The 20,286-nt window shown below is 52.0% G+C and overlaps 1 pseudogene across 1 annotated transcript in view; it reads left to right on the top strand.

Moving 5' to 3' along the window:
* The window catches only part of LOC311532968 (leucine-zipper-like transcriptional regulator 1), a 116,590-nt pseudogene that overhangs the window by 52,348 nt on the left and 43,956 nt on the right, over positions 1-20,286 (top strand). Inside the window, exon 6 of the transcript in view lies at positions 18,591-18,717. The product of the transcript in view is annotated as a leucine-zipper-like transcriptional regulator 1 (transcript). The remainder of the gene's footprint in view (positions 1-18,590; positions 18,718-20,286) is intronic.

Here is a 20,286-nt window from a genome sequence, read left to right as displayed (position 1 = left end):
TAATGCATCCATCCAGCCCATACTTCTTTAACTTGCTGACAAGAATACCGTGGGAGACTGTGTCAAAAGCTTTGCTAAAGTCAAGGAATAACACATCCACTGCTTTCCCTTCATCCACAGAACCAGTTATCTCATCATAGAAGGCAATTAGATTAGTCAGGCATGACTTTCCCTTGGTGAATCCATGCTGACTGTTCCTGATCACTTTCCTCTCGTCTAAGTGCTTTAGAATTGATTCCTTGAGGACATGCTCCATGATTTTTCCGGGGACTGAGGTGAGGCTGACCTGATGAGGACTAGTGAGACAGGAGTTTGCAGGGTCATCCTGGGGATGAGCTACTGGACCAGCACCTGCAAGTGGGGAGCCCTGGGACAGAGTTCAGGGTGTGTTCCAGTCAAGACCAAAGTGTGGGGGAGCTCTTTTTCCTGATACCTTGGAGGCGTACATGACAGGCAGAGATGGAGTGACCTGACTCACCAGAATAGAAGCAGAGATGGTGTTGGCAGTGTCATTTCTTGTCTACGGGGGTGAGCCGTCAACAGCCCATGTCCACCTGCATCAGCTTGATAGGAAGCATTGATAAAGAAGTAAGAGAAAATGATAAAATAGTTGCAAGACCCCCATTTTTCCCTCCATTTGTTCCTGTAACCAATTGTCTGTATGGATGGTAAGATCCATGAGGGCATGCAGACTTGCAGAAGTTTCCACTCAGGACAATTCATCTTTAATTTCGTCTCACATTTCCCACCATAACTGGTATAGCTGCGCCACCTCGTTCCGATCTGTATCAGCCATGAGGTGACAGAATTGTACTGCATATGAGCCTGTAGTGCTCTGCCGTTGTTGGAGATTTCTTAGGGCGGCCTCCACTTTTGGAGTTTGGTGCAGATCTCCAAAGAGCACTGAACTGACTTTCAGGAATATGTCCCAAGTTGACAATACCAAAATGTCACACTCCAAGAGGGGAGAGGCTTCCCCGGACAGCAGGTTGATAACCAGGCTTACCTTTATACAATCAGTAGTGTAGGACTCAGGATGCATCATGAACAGGAGGCAGCACTGGTTTATAAAACTATGGAATCCCTGGTGATTACCATCAAACCATTCCTGCAGACATATCAGGGAACAGGGCACTGTGAGCCATGTCTGGAGTGCAGTGTTTTCAGCATGCAATTGTGTGACTTGCTCTTGCAATACCTAGTTCTTCTCTGAATGCTTGCTCATGTCAATTCCATTTTTGGTGCGTGTGCACCCATGTGCACAGTTATCGGAGTTTACTGCCTTAGCGGTATCCATAGGGCTGACTGTGGCACCCCCTGGAGTGGCTCTCCCATGCGGCAACATATCAGGCACCACCGGCCCTACACCCTCTCAATTCCTTCTTACCGCCCGTGATGGTTGGTTGAAGTGTCTTGTCTTGCTTCACAAGAACGGTAGCAGTTTATCCATTGATTTGCTAGTTGTGGTTGTACATAGTTTCATAGTTAGTTAGCTAATAGTGTTAGTTAGTCAAGAGAGTCCCCTGTTAGGACTTTGCCCCACTACCGCGGCTTTAAGCCATGTGCATCATGTAGCATGCCGATACCAATCAGCGATCTGCACGATAGCTGTCTTAAGTGTCTGGGAGAAGGCCATCGCAAGGACAGGTGCCACATCTGTAAGAACTTTCGCCCACGGACTCAGAAAGAACGGGATCTCTGCTTGAGGGCATTCTTGATGGAGGTTGGTCTGTCCGGCATCGGAACCCTCCACTGCAGCACCTATGCCCAGTACTTTGGTCTCAGTGTGCAGCACAGCCCCGGACTCGGCCCAGCACTGCTCCGTCTCGCCGGTGCTGAAGAAATGGAGTCCTCTGTCCCCTGGAGGGAGCATCAGGCAGAGGACTGCTGTCACTCCCTGTAGCAGGCGCATGGCCTCACGGGAGTACCACAGAGGTTGGATGCAGCAGCCCTGCCAAGGACCTGCCCCCGACCCCAGGGAGCACCAAGGGTTCCCAGCCTGTGATGGGGCCTTCAGTGCCCGAAGTGGTCTTGGCAGCCAAGGACAAGGCCGACCAATTCTTCAGGTGCCATGCCAGGTGACCAGTGTGGCTCTGCTTGTGCACCGAAGGGGAAGGTCACCAGTGTATTGCAGCCTAGACTGGCGGAACACCGGAGGTCACCAAATCACAGATGCAAGTCCCCCTCACTGCAACCGCAGGACCTGGCACCATACCCTAGCTCACCAGCCAGATGGCCAAGATCTCTGTTGAGATTCCCCTCCTACTAGGCCGGGGACTCCGGACTAATGGCGCTGCTCCCCGTACTGCTGGTACCAAGAGTCATAGGTCGGCTATATGCCAAACACCTTCTCCCAGAAGGTCTCCTTGTTGTCAGTCCCCATCACTCGGGGTCTCGACATCGGTCACACTCGCCCTGGTACTGCTCCTCTGGCAGGTGGCACGACTCCCTGTCACACTGTCGTTTGCCTACCAGGGTCAGTAGGTAGACTCAGGCCTCAACAGCTCTGCCGTGGTCACCAGAGGGGCAGTGGTTGGATCAGACCATGACTTCTCAGCTTGTCACCGAAGCAGGGTGACTCCCCTCCGACACAGGAGACTGAGACGTCACCAGCCGTGGTGCCAACACAGCAGGGACTGTGACACTGACACTCTCTCTCCCTCCCTCCCCCCCCTGCTGGCAGTCCTGGAATCCATGGGGGGTGCTGGTGATGTTGGTCTAGCCTTCCCTGGCCACGTTGGACAAACGGGCCGAGGTGCACCCAGTGCTGCAATCAGAGCATGGTACTGCAGCACAAGCAGAACCGGCACCCCATACTCTGGCGCCGAGGGAGCTCTCCCCCAACAAAGAAAGGGGTGACACCATCCCTCAGGCCAGTCAATCATCATCGTCGTCCCCGGACGAGGTGGTGGTCGGACCCTCCCACACCAGCGGTCCCCTAGACGATTTTAAGGAGAACCAGGCCCTCCTTAAATGAGTGATGGAGAATTTGGGCTTGCAAATCGAAGAGGTTGCTGAAGTGTCATCTTGGCCACCACACCAGCAAAAATTACATTGCCCGTCCACTCAGGGGTGCTCAAAATAGCCAAATCAGTTTGTCAAATCATAGAATCATAGTCTATCAGGGTTGGAAGGGACCTCAGGAAGTCATCTAGTCCAACCCCCTGCTCAAAGCAGGACCAATCCCCAACTAAATCATCCCAGCCAGAGCTTTCTCAAGCCTGACCTTAAAAATATGTAAGGAAGGAGATTCCACCACCTCCCTAGGTAACTCATTCCAGGGTTTCACCACCCTCCTAGTGAAAAAGTTTTTCCTAATATCCAACCTAAACCTCCCCCACTGCAACTTGAGACCATTACTCCTTGTTCTGTCATCAGCTACCACTGAGAACAGTCTAGATCCATCCTCTTCGGAACCCCCTTTCAGGTAGTTGAAAGCAGCTATCAAATCCCCCCTCATTCTTCTCTTCTGCAGACTAAACAATCCCAGTTCCCTCAGCCTCTCCTCATAAGTCATGTGTTCCAGTCCCCTAATCATTTTTGTTGCCCTCCGCTGGACCCTTTCCAATTTTTCCACATCCTTCTTGTAGTGTGGGGCCCAAAACTGGACACAGTACTCCAGATGAAGCCTTCACCAATGTCGAATAGAGGGGAACGATCACGTCCCTCAAAGCTGCTGGCAGTGCCCCTACATATACATCCCAAAATGCCGTTGGCCTTCTTGGCAACAACGGCACACTGTTGACTCATATCCAGCTTCTCGTCCACTGTAACCCTTAGGTCCTTTTCTGCAGAACTGCTGCCGAGCCATTCGCTTCCTAGTCTGTAGCAGTGCATGGGGTTCTTCCGTCCTAAGTGCAGGACTCTGCACTTGTCCTTGTTGAACCTCATCAGATTTCTTTTGGCCCAATCCTCTAATTTGTCTAGGTCTCCCTGTATCCTATCCCTACCCTCCAGCGTATCTACCTCTCCTCCCAGTTTAGTGTCATCTGCATACTTGCTGAGGGTGCAATCCACGCCATCCTCCAGATCATTTATGAAGATATTGAATAAAACCGGCCCGAGGACTGACCCTTCTGGCACTCCACTTGATACCGGCTGCCAGCTAGACATGGAGCCATTGATCACTACCCGTTGAGCCCAACAATCTAGCCAACTTTCTATCCACCTTATAGTCCATTCATCCATTCAAATGCCCTCATCTATTCCGCTAACATCCTAAAAAGCGGAAAAGAAATACTGTGTCCTTGCAAGGATTTTGAGTATCTGTATACTCGTCCCTCCGCGGCATCACCGGTCATGTCTGCGGTGAATGAAAGGGACAGACAGGGCCACTCCAGAGGACCCCTCAAAAAATAGAGACCAAGAGACTCAACTTATTTGGGAGAAAAGTTTATTCGATGGCCAGCTTACAGTTTAAGGTCTCTAACCACCAGGCCCTGCTGGGATGTTATAACTTTAACCTGTGGGACTCCCTTAGTAAGTTCACGGGGGCCCTCCCACAGGTTCGTGCCCAAGAGTTCGCTGCGTTGGTGAGCAAAGGCACGGCGGTGGCCTGGGGAATCTTCCATATAGCCTGGGATGCGACAGGCTTGGCTGCCAGGGTGGTCGTGTTGGTGGTAGCCATGCGACGCAGCTCCTAGTTGCAGGCTTCTGGGCTGTCTCAGGAGATGCAGACCACGATACAGGACCTGCCATTTGAGGGTTTGGGGCTCTTTTCTGAGCTGACTGACTCTAGGCTCCATGGGCTCAAGGACACCTGAGCCACCCTCCATTCCCTGGGTCTGCACACCTCTCAGCAGTCCAAGAAGCCATTCTGCCCTCTGCCTCCTCCTCAGATGCAGTCTAGGTTGTGGGGGGCTCCCAGGTCTGGCTCCTCCAGGAGAAAGAACAAGGACAAAGCGTGTAAGAGACGCTACCCATCCTCTTCCCATCCGGCTGCTCAACCTGACTCTCCCAGAAGTCAGGGAGGCTAGAAGCAGTCATTTTGAGGGTACGCTCGAAGACAGTGCCCCAGCCAATGTACTGGATCCAAACCCTCCCTTTCCTCAACGGCCTCCGCCCTTTCCGGTCGGCCTGGTCCTGTGTCACCTTGGACTGCTGAGTGCTAAATATGGTTTCTTCGGGCTATACCCTGCCGTTTACAGCTGACCACTTCTCCCACTCCCCCGTCGCTCTTCAGGGACCCTTCTCACAAGCAACTCCTTATTCGGGAGATCAAAAACCTTCACCTGGGGGCAGTGGAAAAAGTTCCTCGGAACATGGAAGGCAGAGGATTCTACTCCCGCTGCTTCCTAATTCCGAAGGCAAAAGGAGGCCTCAGACCCACCTGCGTCGCCTCAAGAAGTAGCTCCAGAAGTTGAAGTTCCACAGGGTCTCCCTGGCATCCATCATCCCCGCCCTGAATCCAAGAGACTGGTACGCCGTCCTCAATTTAAAGGACGCGTACTTCCATATTTCCATCTTCCCAGGACACCGGTGCTTCTTCCACTCCATGTTGGGAGGGCGCAATTTCCGGTTCTTGGCGATGCCCTTTGGTGTTTCGTCGGCCCCGAGGGTATTCACAAAATGTATAGCACCAGTGGCTGCTTACCTGAGATGTCGGGGAGTCCAAATATACCTGTACCTCGATGACTGGGTGATAAAGGGCTGGTCTCCGGGTCAGGTGCAGAGGCATCTTGACCTGGTCTGTTTCACCTGTCGCGACCTGGGGTTTATAATAAATGAGACAAAATACAACGCATAGAGTTAATCGAATCGGTCCTCGACCCCACTCGGGCCAGGACTTTCCTCCCTGAGACTTGGTTCCAGGCCATTTCAGACCTTATTGTGGGCCTGCAGGCCCACCCACTCACTAGCACCCACACGTGCCTGAGGCTGCTGTGCCACATGCAGCATGTACTTACATGGTCTGGCATGCACAACTCCACCTCAGACCTGTTCAGGCATGGCTGGTGTCAGTCTGTGTCCCCAGCTGGTACAGCATGAACCGGGTAGTCAGGATTCCGGACAGCGTCCTGGCGTCCCTCATCTGGTGGCAGAATCCCTCGTCACGGTTGGAAGGTGTTCCTTTTGCGGCCCCATCCTCATCGGTGATCCTTGTCTCCGACACCTCAGACCTGGGCTGGGGAGCACACTTCGGCGATCTCAAGGCTGTTGGTCCACTCAAGATGGTTCCCTTCATATCAATGTCAGGGAACTCAGGGCGGTCTGACTGGCTTGCCAGGCCTTTCTACCTCATATACAAGACAGGGTTGTACAGGGTCCTGACGAACAAAACGGCTACAGTTTTCTATATCAACAGGCAGAGCAGAACCAGGTCATCGGTCCTTTGCTGGGAAGCCCTCTGGCTCTGCGACTTCTGTCTACAGTACAATATCCATCTCGCAGCCGCTCACCTTCTGGGATCCAAGAACCCGTTGGCAGATTGCTTCAGCAGGACATTCTTGTCTCGCCGCAAATTCATCCGGAGGTGGTCAGCTCCATCTTCCGCAGGTGGGGAACTCCCCAGGTGGACTTGTTCACTTCCAAACAGAACAGAAAGTGCCACGTCTCCTGATTGATTGGAGGCATGGACAGAGGAGCCTTGTCTGATGCCTTTCTGCTCCCATGGTCACGGGATCTGATGTACACCTTCCCTCCAGTACTGTTGCTGCCCAGGGTCATCATGAAGATCAGACAAGACAGGGCGAGGATCATCTTCATGGCATCAGTGTGTCCATGTCAACACTGGTTCAGCACCCTTCTGGACCTCTCAGTAGCAACCCCATTCCAGCTACCGCTCAGTTCGGACCTGTTGTCCCAGAACCATGGCAGTCTTCTGCACCCCAACCTGGCGGTACTACATCTGACAGCCTGGCTGCTGCGTGGTTAAATGCGCAGGAGCAGCCGTGCTCGGTGGAGGTTCAGCGCGTTCTGTTGGGAAGCAGGAAGCCCTCCACCAGAGCGATCTACGTAGCCAAATGGAGATGGTTCTCACCTGTTGGATTGCGGACAAAGGTGATCATCTTCGAGTGATTGCTCATGTATATTCCACAATAGGTGTGCATGCTCTCCACGTGCACCGATGTCGGAAGTTTTCCCCCTAGCAATACCCGTAGGTGAGCATCCCTAGCAACCTCTGGAGTGGCGCCTCCATGGCGCAGTATAAGGGGCACTGCACACTTCCCCCACCCCCAGTTCCTTCTTGCTGCCAGTGAAAGTGCTTCAGAACTGCTCTGCTCCAGCTTTGCTGCAGCTCGTCCCCAGAACTCTTGTTCATTCAGTGTTGGTACCTGGAGTTAGTTTAGTTAGTGCACCTGGGCCCCGGGTTTTAAGTCGTGCAATGCTTGTGGGCGACCGATACCAGTGAGTGATCTGCATTCAGACTGTTTACACTGTTTGGGTGAAACTCATCTCAGCAATCGCTGCAAGATTTGCAAGTCGTTTAAACCTCGGACCAAGAGAGAAAGAGACATTAGGCTCCGAGTACCGGGGCGTCGGTATGCGATGACCCACCTGCACTGTCTACCAATCTGCACCACTTCCCATCCATGGGACATGCCAAGGAGGCTAAGAAGAGGCCTTGTTCGCCACAGCACTGGAGCAAAACTGGGGGAGAGGCTAGACCCATGCTGGGCAGTCCTTGATCCTCTCGGCCTCTGACTCAGGTCGAGCGGAGTAGCCCGGGCCCCTTTGGAGCAGGCTTCCCTGGATGTCTGGATGCCCTCCACACCAGAGGCCCTGCAAGCAACTCAGGATGTTATGTCCATGCCAGTACCAGAAGCACCGCCAATGTTGGCCCCGTGGTCCAAAGGCAAAACGCCTGTGGGATCCCCACAGTCTCCCCCGGCTCAATACCAGTCTTGGTCGAGGGAACGTTCCTGATGCCATTCACTGCTCAGCAACCATCCTGTGCTTAGTCCACGCAGGTTGCCTTTGACCCCCACCAGGGGTCTGGTTGGGTTCCATCTGACAGAGGCTCCAGGCACCACTCTGTCTCGAGAAGCGGATACCGATGGGACTGAGGCAGACGACGACACAGGTCCTCATCTCAGCAGGGCTGCCGTAGCCAGTCATGACACGAACATTGATGCTGTTCTCGTTCGTCGTCTCACTCCAGGACCCCTCCTCAGGACCCCTCCTTGGCACCTCTCCTGTAGCCCTGGGCATCGATCGCCGGCGCGGGTTCGCCCGCTGGAGCCAATCGCAGAGCAGCTGCTACCGGCAGTACAGTTCTTCCATGTCGGGGTCACGGTCTCATGGTCAGCATCACTCCCAGTGTTGCCACTCCTCCCGGTCCAGGGACAGCATCAGGTCGTATGTCATCCCGCCCTCCCTTCATAGTTCTCCATCGATGGGTCAGGCCAGCCAAGCCGAACTGCCTGCTCCGCTGGTACTGAAGGTGGTGCAGTGCACCGGGCCCTGTGGCTGGCATAGTGGTACCAGTGTGCACCGTAGTCCCCGATGCAGCCCCCAGTGGGGGCTCACTCGGTTGGCCGGAGCTTCTGGACGGTCGTCGGCCTCCCTCTCCCGGCCTCCGAGGAAGGAGTCGGTGGGATGCACATCTTCGGCACTGTGCCTGGAGAGCGACGAGGGAACGGATCCCCCGATGCCGATGAACACGCAAAGTACCGTGCCTGTCTCCTCGCCCACCCATGATGAGGCGATTAGGGCCCTCCATACCGCAAAAGAACTCTAAAGCCCCACCAGGAACACTTGAAAAGGATGGCATCAAACCTCAACCTCCAGACAGAGGAGGTGGAAGAGCCCTTGGACTCTCTCTTTAAGATCATGTCCACCTTGGTACCGGGCAGGGTGGCCTTGCCACTCCACAAAGGGGTGGTGAAAATTTCAAATGCCTTGTGGCAAACCCTGGCCTCACTGGCCCCCATCTCTAAGAGAGCGGAGTACAAGTATTTTGTGCCCGCCAGTGGTCATGAGTACCTTTACCTCCACCCTACCTGTAACTCCCTGGTGGTTGAGTCGGTCAACCAGAGAGAACGCAAGGCCAACCAGCTCCTTCTCCGAAGAATAAAGACTCAAGGAGGCTGGATTCCTTTGGAAGAAAAATGTATTCGTCCTCGAGCTTCCAGTTATGGGTGGCAAACCATCAGGCTCTCCTGGGCCAAGTTCAATCTTCCGGGCTCTCTGCCCAAGTTCGAGGACTCCCTCCAGGAGCGTGACGGGAAGGAGTTCACAGCTCTGGTGGAGGAGGGTACAGCAGCTGCCAAGGCAACCCTGCAGGCAGCGGCAGATGCGGCGGACACGGCCGCGTGGTCCATGGCCTCCGTGGTGTCCATGAGAAGGGTGTGGTGGTTCCTGCTGTCTGAGCTGTCCAGTGAGGTGCAGAGCTCCCTGCGGGACCTCCTGTTTGATGGCAAGGCTCTGTTTGTGGAACAGACAGACATAAAACTGCGTGGCCTGAAGGACTCCCGCACTACGCTTAAGACTCTGGGCCTCTATGTTCCAGCTCTGGCTACATCTAAGTTTAAGCAGCAGCAGGCTCCCACCAAGGCCACGCACTCTAAATATGAGCCCCTTTATAAAAAGTCACGGGACTACAAGAAATGGCACCAGAGGCAGTCTCGGTCTGCCCCCCAGCCTGGGTCCTCCAAAGGCAAACAGGCAGAGAAACGGTAGTTTTGACGGGATGCCTGGGGGCGACCTACCAGTTCTTATCAGGGATCCACCCCCAATAAAGCTTCCCTTCTCCAACTGGTTGTGTGCTTTCCTCCCGGAGTGGTCGCGGCTGACTTCGGACCGATGGGTCCTCAGCACCATCTCTTGGGGCTACACCCTCCAGTTTATCTGCCCCCGTCCCTCCTGGGGGACCTCCTCTCACGAGGATCTACTCGAGCAGGAGGTGGGGTGGCTCCTTGGACTAGGAGCAGTGGAAGTGGTGCCAGCGAAGTTCAAACGCAAGGAGTACTACTCCCACTATTTCCTTATCCCGAAGGCCAAAGCGGGGCTCAGGCCCATCCTGGACCTGTGAGGCCTGAACCAGTACATGGTGAAGCTCAAGTTCTGCATGGTCTCCCTGGCCTCCATCATCCCCTGCCTGGATCCCGGGGAATGGTATGCTACCCTCGATCTGCAGAACACATACTTCCACATCCATATCTTGGAGGGGCACAGGAGCGTCCTCCATTTCATGGTTGGGCAGGAACACTACGAATTTACGGTGCTCCCATTTGGCCTGTCCAGTGCCCTCAGTGTATTTACAAAGTGTAGGTCTGTGGCAGCAGCCTACCTCAGGTGCCGTGTGGTCTAGATCTTCCCCTGTCTGGATGACTAGCTGGTCCAGGGCAGCTCCCGGTCGCAAGTACAGAACCACTTGGCACTCCTCCTGTCCATGTGCGCCACTCTGGGCCTGTTAGTAAACAACACCAGGTCCACATTAGTCTCAGTACAATGCATAGAGTTTACCCCTGGATGCCACGTCGGCCAGAGCCTCCCTCCCACTGGATAGGTTCGAGACCCTGAAAGGGCTCCTTGCCTCAGTCACAAGGTTTCCAGTGACAACAGCCAGAGCGTGTCTCCAACTCTTGGGTCACATGTCGGCGTGCACATATGTGATTCGTCACGCCAGACTCGGGATGAGGCCCCTCCAGCTCTGGTTGGCCTCAGTTTTCTCCCAGGCCAGAGACAGGATGGACACGATCCTCACTGTGCCCAAACTGGTGATCGCCTCCCTACGATGGTGGTCCTCACCAGGGAAATTGCTCCACGAGGTCCCGTTCAGAGGCAGGCCCCCATCTCTGGAACTGTATCCAACGCCTCGCATCTGGGGTGGGGAGCCCATGTGGGAAACGTTCAGACCCAAAGTCTGTTGTCTGCACAGGACCTGGCCCTCCATATAAATGTCAAGGAGCTCAGGGTAATCCAGCTGGCATGCATGGCCTTCCACTTGCACCTGGCAGGCAGGGTAATCAGGGTTCTCATGGACAACACGGCCTCAATGTTTTACATCGACAGACAAGGCGTGGCCCGTTCCTCCGCCTTCTGCCTGGAAGCCCTCAAGCTGTGGGAATTCTGTATAGCCCACGATATTTGCCTACAGGCCTACCACCTACCAGGCACCCGGAACTCGCGGGTGGATCGCTTGAGCAGGGACTTCTCAGCATGAGTGGTCTCTTCACCCAGAGGTGGTGCACAGACTTCCAAGACTGGGGAACTCCCCAATTGGACGTGTTCACAACTCAACAGAACCATTTCTGTTCCCAGTTCTGCTCCGGGGCGGGCTGAGATGGGGCGCTATCTCCGATGCCCTCCTGCCTTCCATCCCGATGCCTTCCGTCCCGTCCAGACCTGCTCTCCCAGGGCCACCTCCTCCACCCCAACCTAGCGGCGCTCCACTTCACAGCATGGCTGCTCAGTGGTTAGGCCAGGAGGAAAGGACATGCTCAAAAGGGGTCCAGCATGTCCTTTTGGAAAGCAGGCTACCCTCCGCGTGCTGAGCCTACTTGGCAAAGTGGTCAATGGGTGGCTGAGCGGTGCGTTTCCGCCATGGCTGCCCCGATCCAGCTCATTTTGGACTACCTCCTTCACCTTAGAGACCACGGCCTGGCACACTTATCTGTCAAGGTGTACTTGGCGGCCATATCGGCCTTCCACCCGCCGGTGCAGAGGCACATGGTATTCTCCCATACCATGGCCTGCCGATGCCTTAAGGGGTTGGATCATCTCTTCCCATAAGCTAGGTCCCCTGTCCCTCAGTGGGACCTGAACTTGGTGCTGGCCTGGCTGATGGGCCCCCTGTTTGAGCCGCTCGCTACATGCTCCTGGTCACACACCTTGTGGAAGGTAGCCTTCCTGGTAGCGATCACGTCGGCTAGACGGGTCTCCGAACTCAGGGCCCTGATGTCCGAGCTCCCATAGACAGTGTTCCATAAATTTAAGGTCCAGCTCTGCCACACACCCCTTTCCTCTTGCAGGTGGTCTCCGCCTACCACATGGATCAGGACATTTTCCGGCTGGTCCTCTTCCCCAACCCCCATGCATCCAGCGACATGCACAGTCTCCACATGTTGGAGACGGGCTCTGGCTTTTTATCTGGAGCGGAGTAAGCCGTACAGGAAGTCTTTGCAGCTGTGCATCGCCTCGGCTGCACGCATGAGGGGTCAGCAGATCTCCACTCAGCGGCTTTCCAACTGGATCACCTCATGCATCTGTACCTGTTATGACTTGGCAGGAATCCCTCCGCCATCAATCGGGAGGGCACACTCGACTCGGGTGTAAGCCTCGTCAGCTGCCTTTTTAGCCCATGTCCCCATTCAGGACATTTGCAGGGCTGCCACATGGCCTTCTGGTTACACGATCACCTCGTATTATTCAGTCGTCTCCCAGACCAGGGAAGACGCCGGGTTCAGCAGGGCTGTGCTCCGTCCCAAGAGTTTGTGAACTCTTACTGACCTCCAACAGATATAGCTTGGAATCACCTATTGTGGAATACACATGAGCAATCACTTGAAGAAGAAAAGACGGTTACCTTTTTCGTAACTGGTGTTCTTCGAGATGTGTTGTTCATGTCTACTCCACATCCCGCCCTCCTTCTCCTCTGCCGGAGTTATCTGGCAAGAGGGACCTGAGGGTGGGGGGAGCGCGCAGCACCCCTTATACTGCACCATGAAGGTGCCACTCCAGCGGTCACTAGGGGTGCTCCACTATGGATACTGCTAGGGGAAGAACTTCCGACACCAGTGCACGTGGCGAGCACACACATCTATTGTGGAATAGACGTGAGCAACACATCTTGAAGAACACCAGTTATAGAAAAGGTAATTGTCTTTTCGTCCCAAGTGGGCTTCAGTGCAGCTTATTCTGGACTAACTCCTGCATCTTAAGCTGAAGAGATGTTAAGAGTAACAAGAAGGGTTTCTTCAGGTATGTTGGCAACAAGAAGAAAGCCAAGGAAAGTGTGGGCCCCTTACTGAATGAGGGAGGCAACCTAGTGACAGAGGATGTGGAAAAAGCTAATGTACTTAATGCTTTTTTTGCCTCTGTCTTCACGAACAAGATCAAGACTGCTGTGCTGGGCATCACAGCATGGGGAGTAGGTGGCCAGCCCTCTGTGGAGAAAGAAGTGGTTAGGGACTATTTAGAAAAGCTGGACGTGCACAAGTCCATGGGGCCGGACGCATTGCATCCGAGAGTGCTAAAGGAATTAGCGGCTGTGATTGCAGAGCCATTGGCCATTATCTTTGAAAACTCATGGCGAACGGGGGAAGTCCCGGGTGACTGGAAAAAGGCTAATATAGTACCAATCTTTAAAAAAGGGAAGGAGGAGGATCCTGGGAACTACAGGCCAGTTAGTCTCACCTCAGTCCCCGGAAAAATCATGGAGCAGGTCCTCAAGGAATCAATCCTGAAGCTCTTACACGAGAGGAAAGTGATCAGGAACAGTCAGCATGGATTCACCAAGGGAAGGTCATGCCTGACTAATCTAATCGCCTTCTATGATAAGATTACTGGTTCTGTGGATGAAGGGAAAGCAGTGGATGTATTGTTTCTTGACTTTAGCAAAGCTTTTGACACGGTCTCCCACAGTATTCTTGTCAGCAAGTTAAAGAAGTATGGGCTGGAGGAATGCACTATAAGGTGGGTAGAAAGTTGGCTAGATTGTCGGGCTCAACACGTAGTGATCAATGGCTCCATGTCTAGTTGGCAGCCGGTATCAAGTGGAGTGCCCCAAGGGTCGGTCCTGGGGCCGGTTTTGTTCAATATCTTCATAAATGATCTGGAGGATGGTGTGGATTGCACTCTCAGCAAATTTGCGGATGATACTAAACTAGGAGGAGTGGTAGATACGCTGGAGGGCAGGGATAGGATACAGAGGGACCTAGACAAATTGGAGGATTGGGCCAAAAGAAATCTGATGAGGTTCAATAAGGATAAGTGCAGGGTCCTGCACTTAAGATGGAAGAACCCAATGCACCGCTACAGACGAGGGACCGAATGGCTAGGCAGCAGTTCTGCGGAAAAGGACCTAGGGGTGACAGTGGACGAGAAGGTGGATATGAGTCAACAGTGTGCCTTTGTTGCCAAGAAGGCCAGTGGCATTTTGGGATGCATAAGTAGGGGCATAGCCAGCAGATCGAGGGACGTGATCGTTCCCCTCTATTCGACATTGGTGAGGCCTCATCTGGAGTACTGTGTCCAGTTTTGGGCCCCGCACTACAAGAAGGATGTGGAAAAATTGGAGAGAGTCCAGCGAAGGGCAACAAAAATGATTAGCAAAAAAAAGGAATACTTGTGGCACCTTAGAGACTAATCAATTTATTTGAGCACAGGTTAGTCTCTAAGGTGCCACAAGTACTCCTTTTCTTTTTGCAAATACAGACTAACACGGCTGTTACTCTGAAAAATGATTAGGGGTCTGCAACACAAGACTTATGAGGAGAGGCTGAGGGAACTGGGATGGTTTAGTATGCAGAAGAGAAGAATGAGGGGGGATCTGATAGCTGCTTTCAACTGCCTGAGAGGTGGTTCCAAAGAGGATGGTTCTAGACTATTCTCAGTGGTAGAAGAGGACAGGACAAGGAGTAATGGTCTCACGTTGCAGTGGGGGAGGTTTAGGTTGGATATTAGGAAAAACTTTTTCACTAGGAGGGTGGTGAAACACTGGAAATGCGTTACCTAGGGAGGTGGTAGAATCTCCTTCCTTGGAGGTTTTTAAGGTCAGGCTTGTCAGAGCCCTGGCTGGGATGATTTAGTTGGGGATTGGTCCTGCTTTGATCAGGGGGTTGGACTAGATGACCTCCTGAGGTCCCTTCCAAACCCTGATATTCTATGGTTCTCCAGGAATTGTCCCTCTCATTGATAAAGGTCCATCTAGCGGCCATCTCGGCTTTCCACCCACCGTTACAGGGTAGGTCTGTTTTTGCTCAGGAAATCATGGCCTGATTCCTTAAAGGCCTGGAGTGCCTCTACCCACAAGTCAGAGACCCCATCCCTCTGTGAGACTTGAATCTGGTGCTGTCTCAGCTAACGGGTCCTCCCTTTGAGCCCTTGGCTTCTTGCTCTCTCCTCCTCTCCTGGAAGGTCACGTTCCTGGTTGCAGTGATGTCGGCCCACTGGGTATCCGAGATTCAGGTGCTCACCTCGGAGCCACTGTACATGGTCTTCTACAAGGACAAGGTCCAGCTAAGGCTACACCCAGCTTTTCTTCCTAAAGTAGTCTCCGTTTCATTGGAGCCAGAACATTTACTTACTGGTCTTCTTTCCAAAGCCGCATAAGTCAGAAGAGGAGCTCAGGCTAAGTGCCCTGGACATTAGGAGGGCTCTGGCCTTCTGTGTGGATAGGACCAAGTTGTTCCATAAATCGATGCAATTGTTCGTCACAGTGGCTGACAGGATGAAAGGTCACCAGGTATCCACTCAAAGAATTTCTTCTTGGATCACGGTCTGCATTCGCTTTTGCTATGACCAAGCGAAGGTGCCACCTGCGGCGATCGTCACCACCCACTCTACAAGGGCGCAGACTTCTTCGGCAACTTTCTGGCCCATGTGCCTATCCAGGGCATCTATAGAGTGGCCAAATGGTCGTCTGTCTACACTTTTACGTCCCATTATGTGCTGACCCAGCAGGCCTGGGATAAGGCTGGTTTCGGTAGGACAATACTGCATGCCGCTAAGCTATGAACTCCAAGCCCACCTCTGTTGATACTGCTTGTGAGTCACCTGAAAAGGAATTGACATGAGCAAGCACTCAAAGAAGAAAAACCGGTTAACTACTTTTCCTAACTGTTCTTCTAGATGGGTTGCTCATGTCCATTCCATTTCCCCCCCACCCCCCCACCCCTCTGTTGGAGTTGCCTGCAAGAAGGAACTGAGAGGGTGCCAGGAGGGAGGCAGCACCTGATATACCACTGCATGGGAGTGCCACTCCAGGGGGCACCACAGCCAGCCCTAAGGATAACGCTGAGGCAGAAATCTCTGACAGCTGTGCATGTGGGTGCGCGCACACCGAGAATGGAATCGACACGAGCAACACATCTCAAAGAACAACAGTTATGAAAGGTAGGTGACAGTTTTTTCTCCGAGGTCAGCTGAATGACCTGGGCCTCCAAGGCTTAGTTGTCAGCCTGAAGTCAGGCAGCCCAGTTGGGAGTGTCCAGTGCTTCCAGAAGTTTGGCCAGGTCTATTTTACTGGCATCAAGCCCACTCCTGTGGCTTAAGTGGTCCATGCAAACTGACGTGGGCAGTCTGACCTAGTGGTTAGACCAGGAGTCGGGAGCCAGGCTGGGTCAGATACCAGGAGATTAGATTCTGAGTTATGCCAGAGATCGAAAGTCAAGTGTAAGGAGGCAGGCAGGGTCAGGTTACCAGGGGATCAGAGTCAGGTAGTAGGAGCAGGTAGTGCAAGGGAAACAGTCCTGAGCAGGGGCAACCCAGTTACATGGACAACTTCTTCTTTCTGTGCTTGATTTTAAATACAGTCAGGGACATTCAGAACCCCCGAATTCCACCTAGCAGATTCCAGGATTGCAGTCCTCTGTTCTCTCAGAATTCAACTTCTAGTTCTGGTGCCTGTTAGCAGCCACTTGGTGGCAGGGAGTAGTGGATCAGTGTTCTCATTGCACACATCATGAGTACCTGGTTCATACCAGGAAGCTGACGATCTAACCAACGAATCACATTCAAAATCCTTTTTAGGGACACATGTAGATCACTTGCCAACCAACATTTCTGATGCAATTCTTTCCCCCCAATGTTTGAGCCACGGTGGAAAGTGTCCACGGTCAGGCTATCTCCTCTGAGGATCTCTGGGTGGATCTCAGGTTGTATCTTACTCTATCAATTGTCTCACTTTCCTTCCCTCACGCAGGATGAGCACAAGCAGTGTCTATAGCATTGCTTGAGGGTAGTGTCTTTGGTTAACATTTGTAAAGCAGCTACGTGGACTTCCAACCATATGTTCCTGAGTCATTATGCTTTAGTAGAAGACTCTGCTGCTGACACATACTATGAGGCAACAGTCCTTCATGCAACTCTGCCACCTACATCCTTGCACTCGCTTCTTTCTTGAGTACTAGCTGTCAGTCACCCACAATGGAGTACACATAGGGACCAGCACTTGAAGAAGAAGAGGAAGTTATTTACCTTACAGGTTATTTGAGATTTGTGGTCCCTATCATACATACTACCACTCTCCTTCCCCTCTGCTTTGGACATTGATTAGATTCATGGTAGAGAAGGAACAGGAGAGGTGGTTGGTGTGCTCCATCTTTTATCTCCTTCGGTGGAGGCCCTAGGAAAGTAAGGGTGCATGTGCGAGTCAGCGGACACTGCTTTCAAAATTCTCTGACTCTGGGAGCATGGAGTACATGCGTATCCCTAATGGAATACAGATAGGGACCACACATCTCGAAGACCCTCCAGTTACTATAAGGTAAGTAACTTCCTCATGCGGGGGTGAGCTAGGGCTGGAGGTTGGTAGGGCAGATCTTGCACTGAGAGAGAGAGGCAAAAGAGGCAAAGGTGGAGGGAGGGAGCGAATCAACAACAGTGAAAGAAAGGATGAGAATGCTGAGAGCAGATAAGAAGTCACTGATGTTGAAGGACTAGAAGTCACGGAAAGACCAAGTGACAGGGCATGAGGGAGTTGGGGAGCAATGGGTGATCCTGAAAGGGAGGGAGCTCAGCAAGAGAGATCTGAGAAAGCAATGCTTGGTGAGACCAAATTCCATGAGTGTTCCTTTTGGTGAATGGGAGAGTTGACCGTGAGCTGCAGATTGAATGAAGAGGGGAGGAAAAGAAAGTGTGCAGCTAAGGGGTTGGATGGGTTGTTCCCATGGAAGTTGAAGTCCCTGATGCTGAGTGTGGGAGATTGTAAGAAGAGGGAGAGAGAGAGAGAGAGCGAGGAGTTGAGATCAGAGAGGAAGGCTGATGGGGAGGAGCTGGATGGATGGTAGGTGACAGCAATATTGAGGGGGAGAAGAAAGAAGTCAATGCAGCATTGTTCAGAAGAAGAGAGGAGGGGGAAGGGAGGAGGGAGGTATTGGAAATAGCAGCAAGGGGACAGGAGAAGCTCCGTACCCCACCAAAGTCTGATCCAGGCGGGGGAGGGGGCGGGCGGGGCGGGGAAGGAAGGGGTGAGAGAAGAAGCCTCTATAAGAGATGGCAGCTGTAGAGGGATCCAGGTTTCTTGAAGAGCCAGGAGCTGGAGGGAGCAAGATAGGAAGAGGTCACAGGTGGCTGAGATCTTTGTAGATATGTCATGGCGTTCCAGAGACAGCGAGAGAAGTGGAGGTGCAATGTATGTGAGGTTAGCAATGTTGGCACAAAATGGACAGGGGGTGGGTGAGGAGTGGATTGAGGCAAATGTACCAGAGGTGAGGAAAAGGATGCAGATGTAAAACCTCACCGAGGGCATCAGTCTTACATACAGAACAAATTTCCAGGGATTGTGGCCTGGCCTTATCCATGGCATACGAAAAGAGGCCTCCCATAGTGCTGAGAATGTGATGAAGTGCCTGCCTACTAACAACTCCCTTAATCCCATGGGAAAACCTGTATGTAGATGTGGCACAACCGTGTATTAACTTTATAGCAGCTGATTACCTGGAAATGTCTTCTTTTTAATCATTTCACCATGTTGCCTCTGTCAGGAACATCTTTGATTCAGGATATGAAGGCTTATCTAGAAGGAGCTGGGATCGAGTTTTGTGATATCATCCTCCTGTTAGATGGCCACCCAAGACCAGCACATAAGGCAATTCTGGCAGCCCGCTCCAGGTGTGTGCACTCTGATCAACCATTTACTGAAACTTAGAAACTTTTTAAATAGTCATCATTTACTAGAGCAATAACAAATGTCATGTGTGGACATGATTTCTCAGTACCACAGACTGCTTCTTGGATCAGGTTGTTTTGAAGCACACAAGAGAATAGGCTTCTGTTCACTGAGTAACACATAGGATTTTTCTCCTAGAAATTCAACATAATAGAGCCATTAAGCAACAGTGACTAAAATATGAATGAATTTGCCATCTCAGCAGGGAAATGTTAGAAAATCAAAACCTTAGTTGAATAACAGATGGTCTGTATCCTACCACAATTTCAAAAAGAAGCAAATAATCACGCATAAAACTACTGTCATGAACTTGAAAGGAACAAGTGTTCATGAAGAACAAAAAGGATGTTCTAAAAATGAAAATGCAGCTCAAGAGATGCTAATAGAATGAAGCCTAAACTTTGGTATGTAAGCTATGAGGTAGAGATTTAAGAATCCATTGAACAAACATATAAAAACATCAATACATTAGGGGGTAGATTGGTCTCTCTGGGTTCCCACTTGGTTGAAGTTGTAAATAACTTACTCGTTTAAGGGTGTATCATACGTCTCTTCCCTGGCACGGCCAACCAGCTCTCTTGGCTGGTACATGTAGTGAGGAGAGGTGGATATTGGTTCTGCCCTTCCCTGTACCTTCTTCACTCACTTGCAGGGGGAGCATTGGGTGCATGGCATTGGGTTCTGCAGTGCATAGAGCTGCAATCTAGGCAGCCTTAACCTGGCTGAGTGAGAGAGATGGGAATCTACTCTGTGTATGGCTATGTTAAAGCTAGGTATGATCTAGTCCTGTATCTGTACATCAAAGTAAGAAGCCAGTGGAGAATCAGCAGGCCTGTTAAACTGTGTAAAGGGAGTAATCGAAAAGGAGAGGGGGATTGTTGGCGAGATAAATGGTTCGTAGATTCCAAGGCCGGAAGGGACCATTAGATCATCTAGTCTGACCTGTATATCACAGGCCATAGAATCTTGCCCTCTTACACTGTACTGAGCCCAGTAACTTGTGGATGATTAAAGTATGTCTTCCAGAAAAGATGTCCAATCTTGATTTAAAAAGATGGAGAAGCCACCGCCTGTCTTGATAGTTTGTTCCAATGGCTAATCACCTTCACTGTGTGTATTATTTCTAATTTGCATTTGGCTTTAACTTCCAGCCACAGATTCTTATTCTGACTTCCTTGATAAAGAGCCCTTTAGTACCTGTGAAGAAAATACAAGGGACATGGTAATCAAATCACCTTTCAATCTTCAAACCCAGTGGTTAGGGCACTTGTGTGGGATGTGAGAGACCTGGGTTCAAAACACTGCTCCTCATCAAGGGGAGTGGGGATTTGAACCTGAGTCTCCCAAATTGTGGATGAGTTCTTTAGCCACAGGACTATTGGTGAAGGGGAAAGTACCATCACCTCCTGCTTCTCAGTTTTTGTTGAGAAAGGGCTGACCCGGCTTAGGTGACTGACTCCAGAAGGCTCATGGCTGTGACCCCCCCAGCTAGAGGGAGGCACCTCCCTCAG

The sequence above is a fragment of the Lepidochelys olivacea genome (genome assembly GCF_965140295.1).
Source record: "Lepidochelys olivacea isolate rLepOli2 genome assembly, chromosome: 18".
Taxonomy (NCBI): Eukaryota; Metazoa; Chordata; order Testudines; family Cheloniidae; genus Lepidochelys; species Lepidochelys olivacea.
This window is presented reverse-complemented; position numbering and strand designations above follow the sequence as displayed.